Genomic DNA, 18963 nt, shown 5'->3' on the forward strand with positions numbered 1-18963 from the left:
GAAAGAGAAAAGAAAAAAGGAAGGAGAAGGAGGAAGGGAGAAAGGAAGGAAGGAAAAAAGAAAGAGAAGAGAGAAGGAAAGGAGGAAAGGAAAGGAGGGGAAGGAAGGGAGGGAAGGAAAAAGAAATCCACAGTCAACTGAACTGTTCTTTTATTTATTTACTGTGAGACAGGGTCTCTATCACCCAGGCTAGAGCGCAGTGGCAGGCTCACAGTTCACTGCAGTTCTCTTATCTCGACCTCCCAAGTAGCTGGGACTACAGGCACACGCAACCACACCCAGCTAATTTTTTTGTAGGGGTGGGATTTTTCCATGTTGCCTAGACGGGTCTCGAACTCCTGGGCTCAAGTGATCTGCCTGCCTTAGCCTCCCAAAGTATTGTTGGGATTTACAGGCATGAGCCACGAAATGTTCTCTTATAAGTAACATGTTATTACTTCCCACGCTAATTTCAAGATGTTCTACTTAACTTTAGCTGTCACAACTTTAATTATTATATGTTTTGGCTTATATTTCTTTGGGGTTATGTTTTGGGTTCATTAAATTTCTTGAATCTGAATATTTGTGTCTTTCATCAAATTTGAGAAGTTTTTCATCATTACCTTTTCAAAAACTTATTGCATCACACATCTTCTTCTTTTAGGACTCTAATATCATGAATGTTAGCCTTTTGTACTGTTACACAGCCCTGTGAGGCTCTGCTACTAGTATGCTGAATAGTTTGGGTTTATATTCAGGGCACTTTGAATATTATAACACTCTGGGCCTTTAAGTCCTATGGAGAACGTAGTTTTTTTTTTTTTTTTTGGATGGAGTCTAGCTCTGTCGCCAGGCTGGAGTGCAGTGGTGCGATCGTGGCTCACTGCAACCTCCACCTCCCGATTCAACCGATTCTCCTGCCTCAGCCTCCTTAGTAGCTGGGATTACAGGCATGTACTGCCACTCCCAGCTGATTTTTGTATTTTTAGTAGAGACGGGGTTTGACCATGTTGGCCAGGATGGTCTCGATCTCTTGACCTCGTGGTCCACCCGCCTCAGCCTCCCAAAGTGCAGGGATTAAAGGCATGAGCCACTGCACTCAGCTGATTTTTTTTTTTTAATCTGGACAATTACCCAGTTGGGTTCAGCTTGCAAGTTTTAGTCAACACTCTGAGTTGTGGTTTCAATGGGAGCTTTATTTTCAAAGATTTTGTTGTACTCTTTGTGTCTCTACCTGGAGGCTAGACTACACGGAAGGTCGTCTATCTCACATTCCAGCTCTCAAAGTCTATGGTATGTCTCATTGCCACCACAGGATTGCTTGGAGGCTGGAACCAAGTAAATGGAGAAAACAAACGGAGGTATTTATCTCCCTCTCTTTCTCATTGAGCATTAGAAACCACCCCTCCCACCCTCTTGTTGATATTACCAGAACCAGAGGGCTTCTTCTGGAGCTCTCCATGTTGGTCATGATGTGTGCCTCTGGTTTTTCAGCCACACTGAGTACAGACCAGATGAAACCAGAAGGGGGAAAACTAGTAAACTTACTGCCTGCTTGGTGGTACTTTGAACGCTGATTTTTTTTTTCCATCTCCCTGGTGCTATTTACTTTTCAGATTCTTCACATAGCTGATGCATTCTGTCCAGGTGTTACACCTGCATTCAGTGGGACAGACAGGATAACTGCATTTACTCCACCTTTCCCTAAACCAGAACCAATTTTGCCAAGTCATACACACACACACACACACACACATAAAATATAGGATGCATTCTCTTGTTACTTCTGGTTTCTTTCACAACATCATGTTTGTGAGATTCATCCACATTAGGGGGTTTACCTGTATAGTAGGCAGAATTCTGAGATGGTGCTTATGAGTCCTGCACTCTGGTATGCCTTGGTATAATCCCCTCCTGTTGAGTGTTGGTAGGATAAACAGTTTCCTCCTAATCAAGAAAATATAGCAAAAGTGATGCAATGTCAATCAACCCTGTATTACATTATGTGGCAACAATGAAGGAATTTTCCAGATACAATTCAAGTCCCTATTCAGTCGATTACACATTACACAAAGCGAATAATCTCCTAGAATATTCCTAGGAGAACTTGATTTACTTATAGTATAGAGATATCTAGAGATATTCACCTGACAAAATTAGATGAGTCCCTTCAAAGGGGATCTGGATATCAGTGACTAAAAAATAGCAGACGGCTGGGCGCCATGGCTCACACTTGCACTTTGGGAGGCCGAGGTGGGCAGATCACAAGGTCAGGAGTTTGAGACCAGCCTGGCCAATATGGTGAAACCCAATCTCTAGATAAAAATACAAAAATTAGTTGGGCATGGTGGCGCGTGCCTATAGTCTCAGCTACTCGAGAGGCTGAGGCAGGAGAATCGCTTGAACCTGGGAGGCGGAGGTTGCAGTGGGCCAAGATAACGCCACTGCATTCCAGCCTGGGCAACAGAGCGAGACTCCATCGCAAAAAAAAAAAAAAAATAGCAGACATACTCTCTGTTGCTGGCATTGACAAAATAAGCTGTAAGGAATTCTACAGCCATAACAACATTAATTCTACCAACAATCTGACACAGATTAGAAGCACATTCTTCTATATTTTAGCCCCAACCCTCTCCAGATGAGAAGGAAACTGTAAGAATTCTGCCACCATGAAAAAGCTGAATGTTGTGACACCACCAAAGGGTCACTCTCACTCTACAGCAATGGTCCCTTTCCAAAATGGAGGCACAGAGATGAGAGGTGGAGAATTCAAAGCTTGGCCTGCAGGGAAACTCAGCTAGATCCAAGACAAGATTGAAAATCAACACAAACATAAAGCAATCAACAAAATAAGAAATAAACATCTTAAGAAGTAATTAATCAAAGCTACAGGAACTGAAAACCTCACTTAAGGAATTTTAAAATAAAATTGAAAGCTTCATCAACAGACTACACCAAGCAGAAGAATTTCAGAGCTTGAAGACTGGTCTTTCAACTAACCCAGTCAGACAAACACAAAGAAAAAAATGTAAGGAACAAAGTCCCCAAGAAATATGGGATGATGTAAAGTGATCAAATTTACAAATTACTGGCATTCCAGGGAGAGAAAGAGAAAAAGTGAGCAACCTGGAAACCATACTTGAGAGAATAATTTAAGAAAATTTCCCTAATTGTGCTAGAGAGATAGCCATCCATATATAAGAAATCCAGACAACACCTGCCAGATACTACATAAAATGAACACCACCAAGACATACAGTCACCAGCCTAAGGTCAATGCTAGAGAAAAAAGCTTAAAGGCAGCTAGAGGAAACGGCGCATCAGGTACAAAGGGAATCTCGTCATCAGGCTAATAGCAGACTCCTCAGGAGAAACCCTACAAGCCAGAAAAGACTGGGGGCCTATTTTCATCATTCTTGAAGAGGAAACTCCAACCAAGAATTTCAAACCTGACCAAACTAAGCTTCATAAGAGTAGAATAAACATTTCTAGAGACAAGCAATCACTAAGGGATTTCATTACCAGTAGACCAGCCTTACAATAAATCCTTAATGGAGTTTTTGTGTGTGCGTGTTGGGGGGGGGGTTTGTTTGTTTTTCAGACATTTCACTCTTGTTGCCCAGGCTGGAGTGCAATGACGTGATCTTGGCTCACGGTAACCTCTGCCTCCCAGGTTCAAGTGATTCTCCTGCCTCAGCCTCCGGAGTAGCTGGGATTACTGGCATGCGCCACCATGCCTGGCTTTTTTTTTTTTTTCTTTTTCTTTTTTTTTTTTTTTTTTAGTGGAGACAGGGTTTCTCCATGTTGGTCAGGCTGGTCTTGAACTCCTGACCTGAGGTGTCCACCCTCCTTAGCCTCCCAAAGTGCTGAGATTACAAGCATGAGCCACCTCACTTGGCCCCTTAACAGAGTTCTAAACATGAAGATGAAAGAATGATACCTGCTACCGCAAAACAACCAAACCTAAGTACGCAGCCCACAGACCTTTTGAAGCAAAAACAAAATAGAAACTATAAAACAACCACCTAACAGCTTCATAATAGGATCAGATCCTCACATATCAATATTAGCCTTGAATGTAAATGGTCTTACCACCCCATTTAAAAGGGACAGAGTGGCAATCTGGATAAAAACAAGTACTATCCTTCTGAGACCTGTCTCACACATATGAGACACCCATGGACTCAAAAAGTGGGAGAAAGAGCTATCATGCAAATGCAAAACAAAAAAGAGCACGGATCATTATTCTTTTGTTGGATAAAATAGACTTTAAACCAACAACAGGAAAAAAGGACAAAGAGCACTATATAATGATAAAGGGTTCAATCCAACCAGATGACTTAACCTTCAACATTGGAGCATTCGCATTCATAAAACAAGTACTTCTAGACCTACAAACAGACAGCCAAACAAGAATAGTGGCAGACATCAACACCCCACTGGCAGTGTTAGATCACTGAGGCAGAAAACTAACAAATTCTGGACTTCAATTTGAAACTTCACCAATTGGACTTAATAGATATCCACAGAACATTCTACCCATCAACCACAAAATACATATTCTTCTCGTCTGCACACAGAACACTCAAAGACCACATTCTCAGCCATAAAGCAAGTCTCAATAAATTCATTCAAAATTTGAAAATCATACCAACCATACTCTCAGACCACAGTGAAATAGAAATAAAAATAAAGATCAATACCAAGATCTGTCAAAATCACACAATTACATGGAAATTGAACAACTTGCTTCTGAATGACTTTTGGGTAAACAGCTAAATTAAGGTGGAAATTTAAAAATTCTTTGAAATTAATGAAAGCAAAGAAACAAGATACCAAAATCTCTGGGATGCAGCTAAAGCAGGGTTAAGAGAAATGTTTAGAGTGCTAAAACAGCTACAGCAAAAACTTAGAAAGTCAGCACCATATGAAGTGAAAAAAACAAAAAAGGAACATACCTCAAAATAATAGAGCCATCTATGACATAGCTACAGTCAACATCATACTAAATGGGCAAAAGCTGGAAGCACCCCACTTAAGAACTGAAAAGGCTGGGCACAGTGGCTCATGCCTGTAATCCCAGCACTTTGGAAAGTCAAGGTGGGTGGATCACCTGAGGTGAGGAGTTCGAGACCATCCTGGCTAACATGGTGAAACCTCGTTTCTGCTAAAAGTCCAAAAATTAGCCAGGTGTGCCAGTCTGTGCCTGTAATCCCAGTTACTCGGGAGGCTGAGGCAGGAGAATCACTTGAACCCAGGAGGTGGAGGTTGCAGTGAGCCAAGATTGTGCCATTGCACTGCACTCCAGCTTGGGCAACAAGAGCAAAACTCTGTCTCAAAAAAAAAAAAAAAAAAAAAAAAAAGGCCAGGCACAATGGCTTGTGCCTGTAATCCCAGCACTTTGGGACACTGAGGCAGCTGGATCATGAGGTCAGGAGTTCAAGACTAGCCTGGCCAAGATGGTGAAACCCTGTCTCTATTAAAAATACAAAAATTAGCTGGACGCAGTGGCAGGCGCCTGTAATCCCAACTACTCAGAAGGCTGAGGCAGGAAACTCATTTGAACCCGGGAGGCGGAGGTTGCAGTGAGCCGAGATCACGCTATTGCACTCCAGCCTGGGTGATAGGGCAAGACTTTGTCTCAAAAAAAAAAAAAAAAAAAAAAAAGAACCGAAAAAAGAAAAGGATGCGCACTCTAACCACTGCTATTCAACATAGTACTAGGAGTCCCAGCCAGAGCAATCAGTCAAAGAAATAAAAGGCATGCAAATAGGACTATTTGTCTTCACTGATGATATGAGTCTGTACATAGAAAACTCTATAAGACTCCGACAAAAGGCCCCTGGAGCTGATAAACAACTTCAGAATTTAGAAAACTCAATTCGGTTCTGGATACAAAATCAATGTATAAAAATCAGCATTTATTTGTTTGTTTATTTATTTTTAAAGATACAGTCTCGCTGTTGCCCAGGCTGGAGTGCAGTGGCACGATCTCGGCTCACTGCAACCTCTGCACATCAGCTTCCCGAGTATCTGGGATTACAGGCATGCAGCACCATATCCAGATAATTTTTATATTTTTACTAGAGACAGGGTTTCACCATGTTGCCCAGGCTGGTCTGAATCCCTGCCTCCAACTGACCAGTCTGCCTCAGCCTCCCAAAGTGCTGGGATTACAGGCATGAGCCACCACACCAAATCACCATTTCTGTACACCAGTAATGTTCAAGCTGAGAGCCAAATCAAGATGCAATCTCATTTACAATAACCACAAAATAAAATACCTAGGAATACATCTAACCAAGGAGGTTAAAGTTTCTGCAAGAAGAACTACAAAACACTGCTGAAAAACAATGGAAAAACATCCCATGATCATGGACAGGAAGAATCAGTATCATTAAAATGGCCACAGTGCCTAAAGCAATCTGCAGATTCAACACTAGTCCTATCAAACTCTCAGTGTCATTTTTCAAAGAATTAGAAAAAAAAAAACTATTCTAAAATTTATACAGAACTGAAAAAGAGCCCAAATAGCCAAAGCAATCTTATGCAAAAAGAACAAAACCAGAGACGTCACCCTACCTGATTCCAAACTACACTACAAGCCTACAGTAACCAAAATAGCATGGTACTGTTACAAAAACAGACACATACAGCAATGGATCAAGGTTAAAAAATAAAAAAAGCCACATACCTACAACCATCTGATCTACAAAGTAGACAATAACAAGCAATAGAGAAAGAATTCCCAATTCAATAAATGGTGCTGGGAATAACTGGCTAGCCATATGCGGAAGAATAAAACTGGATCCCTACCTTTCACCATATACAAAAATTCAGGATGGATTAAAGACTTAAATGTAAAACCTAAAACTGTAACAATCCTTGAAGAAAACTTAGGAAATACCATTCTGGATATCAGCCTTAGCAAAGGATCTGTGAATAAGTCCCCAAAAGCAACTGCAATAAAAACAAAAATTGATAAGTAGGACCTAATTTAACTAAATAGCTTCTGTACAGCAAAAGAAACTATCAAGAGAGTTAGACAACCTACAGAAGAAAATATTTTCAAATTATGCATCTGACAAAGGTCTAATATTCAGAATCTATAAGAAACTTAATTCAACAAGCAAAAAACAAATCCCATTAAAAAATGGGCAAATGGTTTGGCACAGTGTCTCACACCTGTAACCCCAGCACTTTGGGAGGTCAAGTAAGGAGGATAACTTGAGTTCAGGAGTTCGAGACCAGCCTGGCCAGCATGGTGAAACCCCCGTCTCTACCAAAAATACAAAAATTAGCTGGGCATGGTGGCGAACATCTGTAATCCCAGCTACTCACGAGGCTGAGGCAGGAGAATCGCTTGAATCCAAGAGGCGGAGGTTGCAATGAGCTGAGATTGTGCCACTGCACTCCAGCCTGAGTGACACAGTGAGACTCCATGTAAGCCAAAAAAAAAGTGGGGGGCAGGGCAAAAGAACATAAACAGGCAGTTCTCAAAAGAAGACATACATGCAGCCAATAAACATAGGAAAAAATGCTCATTACTAATCATTAGAGAAATGCAAATCAAAACCACAATGAGATACCATCTCACACCAGTCATAATGGCTACTATTTAAAAGTCAAAAAACATGTTGGCCAGGATGCAGAGAAAAGGGAACATTTTTATACACTGTTGGTTGGAATGTACTGTGGAAAGGAGTGTGGAGACTTCTCAAAAGAACTTATAACAAAGCTGCCACTCTAACCAGCAATGCCATTACCAGGTATATACCCAAAAGAAAATAGATTTTTCTATCAAATAGACACATACACTCATATATTCATCACAGCAATCTTCACAATGGCAAAGACATGGAATCAACCTAAATGCCAATCAACAGTGGAATGGATAAAGAAAACGTAGTACATATACACCATGGAATACTACGCAGCCATAAAAAAGAACAAGATCATATCCACTGCAGCAACATGGTTGAAGTTGGAGGTGATCATCCTAAACAGCTTAACACAAGAACAGAAACCTAAATACTACATGTTCTCATTTGTAAGTGAGAGCTAAGCGAGTAATCATGGATACAACAATGGGAACAATAGACACTGGAGACTACTGGGCGGGTGGGTGGGAGGCTGGGGGAGGAGGAGAGGGTTGAAAAACTACCTACGGGATACTATGCTTACCACTTGGGTGATGGATCATTCATATCACAAACCCCAGCAATACACAATTTACCCATGTTACAAACATGCACATGTATGCCCTGAACCTAAAGGTGAGAAAAAATAATGTACTACAATGGAAGCAAAAATTAAAAATAGAAACTAACAAAATAGAACACTATAGACTGAACTGTGTATACCCTCTTCCCCCCACAATGTTCATATCTTCGAATCCCAACTCCTAAGGTGTTTATATTTGAATATGGGGGCTTCTAGAGGTAATTAGGGTTGGATGAGATCATGATGATGGGGCTCTCATGATAGTATTAGTACCTTATAAAGAAGAGACACAAGAGTGTTTGCTGTATCTGTCAGCCAAAGGCGAGCCAGCAGAATGAGAGATAATGAGAAAGCAGCACTCTACAAGCCAAGAAGATGCCCTCACCAAAAACCAACCATGTTGGCACCCTGAAAACATTTACAGCCTCCATAGCACTGAGAAAATTAATTTCTGTTGCTTAAGCCATCCTGTGATAATTTGTTATGTCAACACAACTTTACTACAGAAATCAAACCAAAAATATACTAATCAAATCCATTTATTTTGAAAGGAATTAACAAAACTAAGTAAATTCTAGCAACATTAATGTTTTTCATTAAGGAGAAAAGGCACAAGGAAATGATATCAGGAATGAAAAGGGGTATGCAAAAGGTATGCAACAGCAAAAGGCACAAATACTTAAAATATCAGAAAATATTATAAACATTGAGTATAAATTTTAAAATACAAAACTACCTATAAAAACAACTCTTGCCAAAACAGACTTAAGATGAAATTGGAAAATAATAAATAAAAACTTTAAAAAGATGAAGTTGGAAACCTTACTAGTGCCTACAAAATATAAAAATAATTGAGTCCATGCTTTGAATTCATTCCAAAACATGAAAATAAAATCCCATAACAATGGCAACAAATAATCCAGATTCAGCTGATTCTGCCAGTGAATTGTGACTGATAATACTTGTAATAAGAAAGTACTGTATGAGTTAAAGAAAGGAGAAAATACTCCAACCTTCACACAAAAAACAGGCAATGATAGACTAAGAAAAGAATACTGCTTGGAACAGGCCCCAAGCCTGGACATAAACAGGCCATGAGAAACTGGCCATAAACAAGATCTCTGCAGCACTGTGACATGCTCGTGATGGCTATGATGCACACACTGGAGGTTGCTGGTTCACCAGAATAAGCTCAAGGAACACCTGGCCCACCCAGGGCGGAAAACTGCTCAAGGCATTCCTAAACCACAAACAATGGCATGAGCAATCTGTGCCTTAAGGACATGTTCCTGCTGCAGATAACAAGCAAGAGCCTGTCCCTTGGTTCTCCATAAATAATACATTCAGTTAATCTATAAACTGCAGAAACGATGTTTATCATGAGTTTACTGTCAATAAATAGGTGGGTCAAACTCTGTTTGAGACCATCAGCTCTGAAGGCTGTTAGCCTTCTGATCCCACATTGCACTCTATTTTTATGTCTGTGTCTTTATTCCTCTAGCACCGCTGGGTTGAGGTCTCCATGACCAAGCTGGTCTCAGCAAGTGGCGCCCAAACATGGGGCTCGAACCCGGGTTGAAGGGTCGCCAGAGTGATGGTTGGAGAACGTGGAACTATGCTGGAGCACACCTGAGTACTCTTAAGCAATCCCCGTGGTGAGTAAGAAGGGGAGCTCAGAAGCATCAGGGTAACAATGGGACAAGGGTCAAGCAGGCACAAGGCTTATTTGAGTCTGCCTCGGCAGCTCCTCAGAAAAGGAGGAGTGAAAGTTAGCACTAGCCGACTTATGCAGCTTTTTAGTGTGGTAGAGAAATATTGCCCCTGGTTTCCGACCGAGGAAATATGGATGTAGAGGTCTGGGAGGAGGTAGGCAGTGCACTGAAAAAGGCATATAAGGATGGTGCTGAGGATATTCCTGTAACTGTGTGGTCAGTGTGGGCTCTGATTCATTCCACCTTGGAAGCTTTTCACACTGATGATGAGGAGGAAGGAGACAAAGAAGAGAGGGAGTGTGATAATGTTGTGGAAGAGATAAAAGAACAGATCCGTCAACCACTTAAAGAGACCCAAGAAGGGGAAGCTTGTCCCTGCCCCTCAGCACCTCCTCAATACCTTGAAGATAGGGAATGGCCTGACCCTCTGGATCTTTCTTTTCTGGAGGACACTGAGTGAAAAGTAGTCTCCCCAGCAACTGTTCGAGCAGCACCCCGAGTGACCGCCCTCAGTTCTCTTCAGGCAGGAATTCAGCAAGCTAGAAGAGAGGGTAATTTAGAGGCTTGGCAGTTCCCTGTTAGGATACATCACCCAGATCAACAGGGGAATGTTATGGCTACATTTGAGGCTTTTCCCTTTAAATTACTGAACGAGTTTAAACAGGCTATCAATCAGTATGGACCACGTTCTCCTTTCGTGATGGGTCTGTTAAAGAATGTTGCTACCTCCAGTCAGATGATTCCCATTGATGGGACACCCTTACTCGAGCCTGTCTGGCTCCTGCTCAGTTTTTACAGTTTAAGACCTGGTGACCAGATGAAGCTTCTACTCAAGCTGCCTGCAGTGCACAAGTTCAACCTCCAATTAATGTAACTACCGACCAACTTTTGAGAGTTGGTGGCTGGGCTGCATTAGACGCACAAGTGGTCATGCAGGATGATGCTATAGATCAGCTTAGAGGAGTGTGCATTAGAGCTTGGGAAAAAAATTTCTTCAGGTGGAGAACAATACCCTTATTTTAGTGCTGTTAAGCAGGGGCCAAAAGAACCCTATGCAGATTTTATAGCTTGGTTACAGGAGTCTCTTAAAAAGGTGATTGCAGATTCAACTGCTCAGGATACAGTGTTGCAGTTATTAGCTTTTGACAATGCTAATCCCAAGTGCCAGGCTGCTCTGTGACCTATTAGAGGGAAAGCACATTTAGTTGATTATATCAAGGCCTGTGACAGTATTGGAGGTAATCTGCATAAAGCTACTCTGTTAATGCAAGCCATGGGAGGACTGAGAGTGGGTAAAGGAAATGCTCCATTTCCTGAAGCTTGTTTCAACTGCAGGAAACATGGGCATCTGAGAGAGAATGTAGAAAAAATCAGAGGGTCCAACTGCCCATTGATGGAAAAAAGAAAACTGCTGAACCAGGTCTATACCTGAAGTGTAAAAAAGGAAAGCATTGGGCCAATCAGTGTCATTCTAAATTTGATAAAGACGGAAACCCGATTTCGAGAAACGCCATGAGGGGCCAATCCTGAGCCACATTCCAAACCAGGGCATTCCTGGCTCAGACCACTCCCTCAACCCTGTATAATGCTTGTCCCCCGCCACGGCTGGTAGTGCTGCAGTAGATCGGTGTTGCACCAGGGCTGTGAGTCTCCTGCCTGGAAAGCCACTGCAGAAAGTACCAACAGGAGTCTGCGGACCTCTGCCAGCAGGAATGGTAGGACTACTTCTGGGAAGATCTAGTTTAAATTTAAAAGGAGTGCAGGTTCATACAGGAGTAATTGATTTGGATTGTAATGGGGAAATTCAAATCGTTATATCTCCCTCCGTTCCTTAAAAGGCAGAACCAGGAGAGCGTATAGTGCAGCTTCTGATTTTACCGTATGTGGGACTAGGAAAAAGTGAAACTAAAAGAACAAGGGGATTTGGCAGTACAAATAAACAAGGGAGAGCCACCTACTGGGTAAATCAAATTACTGATAACCATCCTACCTGTGAAATAACTATTCAGGGAAAGAAATTTAAAGGTTTGGTAGATACAGGAGTGGACATTTCAGTCATATCTCTACATCACTGGCCATCTGCATGGCCAATTCAGCCCGCTCAATTTAACATAGTTGGAGTTGATAAAGCCCCTGAAGTATATCAAAGTAGTTATACTTTGCATTGTAAAGGGCCCGATGGACAACCTGGGACTATTCAACCAATTATAACTTCTATACCTATAAATTTATGGGGGCTCTCCCCCCATACATTTATTACAACAATGGGGAGCACAAGTTCTAATTCCTGAGCAATTATACAGCCCTCAAAGTCAACATATGATGCATGAAATGGGGTATGTCCATGGTATGGAACTAGGAAAAAATTTGCAAGGTTTGAAGGAATCTCTTCAAGCAGAAAGACAAAGTTCCCGCCAAGACTTAGGATACCATTTTTGATGGTGGCCATTGTTAAACCTCCAGAGCCTCTCCCGTTAAAATGGCTGACAGACAGGCCAATATGGATAGAACAGTGGCCGCTGAGTAAAGAGAAACTGGAGGCTTTAAATGAACTAGTCAAAGAACAGCTTCAAAAGGAACATATAGCTCAAACGCTCTCCCCTTGGAATTCCCCAGTTTTCGTAATTAAGACAAAACCAGGTAAATGGAGAATGTTAACTGACTTAAGGGCCATTAATTCAGCTATATAACCTATTGGGGCATTATAGCCAGGACTGCCTTCTCCTGCTATGATTCCAAAAATTGGCCTTTAATAGTCATAGATTTAAAAGACTTGTTTCTTTACTATCCCCTTAGCTCAGCAGGACTGTGAACAGTTTGCATTTATGATTCCTGTGGTAAACAACTTGCAGCCTGCTAAGCGTTTTAATTGGAAAGTGTTGCACAAGGCATGTTAAACAGTCCAACAATTTGCCAGACTTATGTAGGGCAAGCAATTGAACCTACTCAAAAAAGATTTTCACAGTGTTACATTATTCATCATATGGATGATATTTTTTGCGCTTCCCCCACTCCGGAAATATTACTCCAATGTTACGATCACTTGGAAAATTCAATTTCTCATGCCAGTTTAATTATAGCTCCTGACGCAATTCAGACTACTACTCCTTACGTCTACTTGGGAACCTTAGTAAATGTCACCACAATAGTGCCACAGAAAGTAGCCATATGTAGGATCAATTGAAAACATTGAATCAGACTTTCAAAATTTACTAGGGTATATTAATTGGATACCGCCTGCTCTAGGCATTCTGACTTATGCCATGAGTACTCTGTTTTCTATCTTTAGAGGAAATCCTAGTGTCACAAGCCCTTGGCAATTAACAAAAGAAGCTGAGGCAGAGCTGCAGCTAATTGAAAAGCAAGTCCATAAGGCCCAAATAAATAGAATAGATCCAGAGAATACTCTAGATTTGCTAATTTTTCCAACTCAGCATTCACCTACTGGTGTTATTGTTCAAGAGCGAGATCTTGTGGCGTGGCTTTTCCTTCCACATACTAATTCACGGACTTTGACTCCTTATTTGGATCAAATTGCTACTATGATAGGAAATGGGAGAACTCAGATTGTTAAATTACATGGATATGATCCTGGAAAAATTATTATCCCTCTCACAAAGACACAAATACAGCAAGATTTTATAAATAGTCTTACTTGTTAAACCCATTTAGCTGACTTTGTGGGTATTCTCAATAACCATTTTCCTAACACGAAACTGTTTCAATTTTTGAAATTAACTAATTGGATTCTCCTTAAAATAACTAAATCAAACCAATTGAAGGTACTGAGAATGTCTTCACAGATGGGTCTAGTAATGGTAAAGCCTCACAGATGGGTCTAGTAATGGTAAAGCCTCTTATTCTGGATCGAAAGGTAAAGTTTTTCAGATGCCCTATACTTCAGCTCAAAAAGCAGAGCTTGAGGCCGTAATTGAGGCATTGACTGCTTTTAATATGCCTATTAATATGATTTCTGATTCTTCATATGTGGTTCTACACAGTTAGTTGAAAATGCTCAGCTACGATTCCACACATATGAGCAACTGATGACTTTATTTACCCAATTGCAAACAGCAGTTAGGAGTAGAATGCACCCTTTTTACATCACTCACATTAGGGCTCATACACCTCTTCCAGGACCTTTGACTGTAGGGAATCAAATGGCTGATCACCTAGTTGCTACTGCAATATCTAATGCTAGACACTTCCACAATTTAACACGTTAATATCTCTGGTCTCAGACACAGATACAGCATTACCTGGAAAGAAGCTAAAGCTATTAACCAGCGATGCCCAACTTGCCAAATGATTCCTTGAGGATTGGAACCTAATTCTCTTTGACAAATGGATGTCACACATGTTCCCTCGTTTGGGAGACTAGCTTATGTACATGTATGTGTAGACACCTTTTCTCACTTTGTCTGGGCTACATGCCAATCAGGAGAGTCTTCTGCCTGTGTTAAACATCACCTTTTGCAGTGTTTTGTGGTGATGGGCATTCCAGCTTCTATTAAAACAGATAATGCCCCAAGCTATACTAGGCAAGCTCTAGTTACATTTTTCTCTATATGGAATATTGAAGACATTATTGGTATCCCATATAATTCTCAAGGACAAGCTATAGTGGAAAGAATGAATCTCTCCCTAAAACAGCAGTTGCAAAAACAGAAAGGGGGAGACAGTGACTATAGGACTCCACACATGCAACTAAATCTAGCATTATTAACTTTAAAATTTTTGAGGCTACCTAAAGGCCGATTGTTATCAGCAGCTGAAAAACATTTACAGAAGACAGCTGCAAAGGCAGAAGTGGAACAATGGGTTTGGTGGAAAGACCCGATAACAAAAGATTGGGAAACAGGTAAAATAATAACATGGGGCAGAGGTTATGCTTGTGTTTCTAAAGGACTGAATCAACAGCCAATTTGGGTGCCATTGAGACATCTAAAGCCCTACTATGTTGGGGTGATCAGACCGAACACCAGGCCATGGGGGCTATGAAGTATGGCAGAGTCAAAGGAATGAGACAAGTTAAGAGTTCATAGGGTGGGTCCAGGGGGCCAACACTAGTATGGAGGCTGCGAAGCCCCTGAGCTCTGGGAGCCCACACTATTTATTGGTGATCAAAGAAGCAGGTGGTGAGGACGTGTGGATGTGGGGGTAGACAGGTGAGGATGTGGGGGTAGAAAGGTAGCTGTGATGGTTTAGCATATGCTCTGCTACTTGAGATAATGGAGAATAGGTTCTTCTAACTCAAGATACAATCAATTTATGAGCCACAAGGGGTTTTATGCCCTGGGCTTAGACTGTAGTGCAGCGGGGCAGCCTTCCATCCTTAGGCACAGAGCTTGGTGTTCCATAGGCCGCAAGGGGTTTTAGACCCTGGACCCAGGACATGTTCCAAGACTCTTTTACATTATGTCAGACAAGCAGGCCCTGCCTCAGCCCTTCTACTGACACAGAAGTGGAACAACAGGTTTGGTGGAAAGACCTGATAACAAAAGGTTGTGAAACAGGTAAAATAATAACATGGGGCAGAGGTTATGCTTGTGTTTCTCCAGGACAGAATCAACAGCCAATTTGGGTGCCATCGAGATATCTAAAGCCCTACTATGAGCCAGATAACGAGGAAGAGGTTTTGGGAGGATCCCAAACACCCATTGGTGGCAGCATTGTCCAAGTTGATGCTGAGGATGACCCCCAACTGTCACGAGCAACACTCATCGAAAGCAGCCACCTACCTGGGGACAGATCAAGAAGCTGTCACAGATGGTGGAAGAAAACCTGAGGAAAGCAGGACAAGCAGTCACAGTGAGTAATTTTATGATAGCGGTGATAACCATTGCCATGAGTATTCCTTCAGCAAGGACTGACAAAAAGAGCAATTATACTCATTGGGCATATTTACCTTTTCCACCACTTCCATGGCCTGTAACTTGGCTGGACCCCCCAGTGGAGGTATACACTAATAATAGCTCTTGGATGCCTGGTCCTACAGATGATAGAGGCCCATCTCACCCACACAAGGAAGGAACTGTTATGAGTATTTCTTTAGGATTTAAACATCCACCCATCTGTTTGGGAAAGGCCGCTAGTTGCCCACCCCCTCAGTATCAATCTTGGCTGGCAATAATGCCTGGACGTAATCACTCTATGGCACAGTTACACATGCTTTCTGGTCTCAGTATTTACCATAATGAATCTGCTCCTCTAATTGAGGCATACCGCCCTCAAAAACCTATTTGTAAACAGGATTGGACCCGGTCAGAAAAAATGAATGTACTCATTTGGGAAGATTGCATTGCAGGACAGGCAGAGGTGCTGCATGATTCCTATGGAATCATTATTGATTGGTCCCCTAAGGGGATGTTTAGCATGAATTGCACCTCTGTCTGCATGTGATGGCCACAGTATGTTCAGCTGGTCTGAATAAGACGATCAGATGGTAAAAATGATAAGAAGTACCACAAGAGTTCCTATTATCTGGAAACATGGCGGTATAGTGGCACCTCAAATGATATGGCCCACTGTAGGAGCTAAACATAAGGAAACTATTAATAGTTCTTGATAAGATCAAGATTTGGGAAGGAAAATATACTATGCTGTCACAATATAATCCTAATTACATTTTAGAACTTGTTGAAAATAATATAATTTGGATACAAAGTTGTGTTCACCCTCCTTTTGTTGGTAATGGGCGATCTAAAGTTTGACACCCCTAATTATCATGTAACTTGCCAGGAAGGTAGATTGTCCTCGTGTGAACTCTTCCTTGTTTAATACTAATCATTCTATACTAGCAGTGAGAGCTCAAGAAGGAGTTGGTTACCGGCGAAGCTTTCCCATCCTTGGGAACCCTCTCCCTCTGTACATATTATTACTGAAATTCTTCAGAAAATTCTAAGAAGTTCTCAGTGTTTCATTGCTACTTTAATCTTGATTATTATGGGACTGATTGCTGTCACAGCTACTGCTGCAGTAGCTGGAGTGGCACTACATTCATCAGTGCAGACAGCAGATTTTGTAAATAATGGCAAAAGAACTCTACTCTGCTGTGGAACTCTCAAACTAAAATAGACCAAAAGATAGTTAATCCAATCAATGATCTCCAACCAACTGTAATGTGGCTGGGAGATCAAGTAGCTAGTTTGGAATATGGAATGCAGCTGAAATGCGACTGGAATACTTCTGACTTTTGTATCACTCCTCACCCTTACAATGAATTAGACCATGAATGGGAAAGAATTTAAAAAAGTATCTGGAAGGACACTCTACAAACTTGTCTTTGGATGTTGCAAAATTAAGAGAACAAATACTTCAAGCATCCCAGGCACACCTGACCTTAATGCCAGGAATTGGAGTGCTTGAAGGAGTTGCAGATGGATTGGCAGCCATAAATCCTATGAAATGCATAAAAACACTTGGAGGCTCTGTGATTTCTATGATGGTTGTCCTATTAATCTGTGTTGTTTGTCTTTGTGTAGTCTGCAGATGCAGATCCTGACTCCTGCAAGAAGTAGCTCACTGTGATAAAGCCGCCTTTGCTTTTATTGCCCTGGTAAAACAAAAAGGGGGACATGCTGGGAATAGGCCCCAAGCCTGGCCATAAACAAGCCATAAGAAACGTCATAAACAAGATCTCTGCAGCACTGTGACATGCTCGTGATGGTTATGATGCACACACTGGAGGCTGCTGGTTCACCGGAATGAGGGCAAGGAACACCTGGCCCACCCAGGGCGGAAAACCGCTCAAGGTGTTCCTAAACCACAAACAATGGCATAAGCAATCTGTGCCTTAATGACATGCTCCTGCTGCAGATAACAAGCCAGAGCCTGTCCCTTTGTTCTCCTTAAAGAATACTTTCAGTTAATCTATAAACTACAGAAACGATGTTTATCACAGGCTGTCAATAAATAGGTGGGTCAAACTCTGTTCGAGGCTCTCAGCTCTGAAGGCTGTTAGCCCCCTGATCCCACTTTGCACTCTATTTCTGTCTATGTCTTTATTCCTCTAGTGCTGCTGGATTGTGGTCTTCATGACCGACCTGGTCTTGGCAAATATTACATGCCAATGTTAATATTTTTTAAAAATCTTTACACTATAGGTATATAAAATATTCTAGCAAAAAAAAAGTTAATCCATTATACTCAAATTGCATTTTTCTGGAATTACAAAGATAATATAACATTGGAATGTCAATCAGTTATCTTTCCACATTTTAAAAAAACTTTTATTTACTTACACATTTAAATATTAGGTATCTATCAAGGGCAAGTGCAGTCAGTCCTAGGTACCTGAATTTTCTGAGTAAGGCAAGATCATCAAAGAGGAATCAGGGAAAAGCATTCAATAAATTCTTAAGCCATTCATGGGAAAGATTCCCTAAGCAATGAAAAGTAGAAAAAAGCCTTGACCTTTTAAAAATCTACAGCAACCAATACAATGATTAGTAATGATGGAAAACATCTGCCATTAGGATTAGAAATAAAAGTATGCTTGTTTTACTACTTCTAGTTGTTATTCTAGTATTTTCTGCCTAGACAAGACATAAATGACTGAAGGTTACACGTTAAGTCAGTTACAGATAATATGAAATGTGGAAAACCCAAAACAATACATAAAACTAGGATGTTAAAGAATGTTGAACAAGGCTTCTAGTAAAATTCAGTATACAAAGATCAAGTGACTTTATATAAACAATCAGAAATCAGCTTCTAAAAAAATAAAGGAAATCAGCTTCTGAAGCTAGGCAATTTCTAGGCTGTGAGACTAGGGTATCATTTCTTAGTGATACATCACTATTAGTCCAAGCACCAGGATGAGGCCAACCTACAGTATTGACCTCACCCATGACCCACAAGTGCTCATACTCCAACAACTGTGAAAAAGTTTCAGGAAGAACTTATAGGTTTTATTTGAGACAATCAGGATGGCATCTAAGGACAGTCTATGAGGTGACAGAAGTCACACAAGGCAATTAAAACTAATCTGCGTCTTTTGTGTCACTGGTAACAGTTAAACGCAACAAAGATGGGTTAAAATAATCAC

At 41.2% G+C, this 18963-nt stretch overlaps 1 protein-coding gene across 1 annotated transcript in view; it reads right to left on the bottom strand.

The window, feature by feature from the left end:
- Positions 1 to 1161: 1161 nt before the first annotated feature.
- ZNF560 (zinc finger protein 560) overlaps positions 1162 to 18963 on the bottom strand; it is a 53360-nt gene continuing 35558 nt past the window's right edge. The window contains exons 10-12 of the transcript XR_008674141.1: positions 1821 to 1926; positions 1528 to 1635; positions 1162 to 1307 (exon numbers count right to left, since the gene is read on the bottom strand). The gene's annotated coding sequence lies outside the window, so the exon portion shown is untranslated. The remainder of the gene's footprint in view (positions 1308 to 1527; positions 1636 to 1820; positions 1927 to 18963) is intronic.

Source organism: Gorilla gorilla, chromosome 20 (genome assembly GCF_029281585.2).
Source record: "Gorilla gorilla gorilla isolate KB3781 chromosome 20, NHGRI_mGorGor1-v2.1_pri, whole genome shotgun sequence".
Taxonomy (NCBI): Eukaryota; Metazoa; Chordata; class Mammalia; order Primates; family Hominidae; genus Gorilla; species Gorilla gorilla.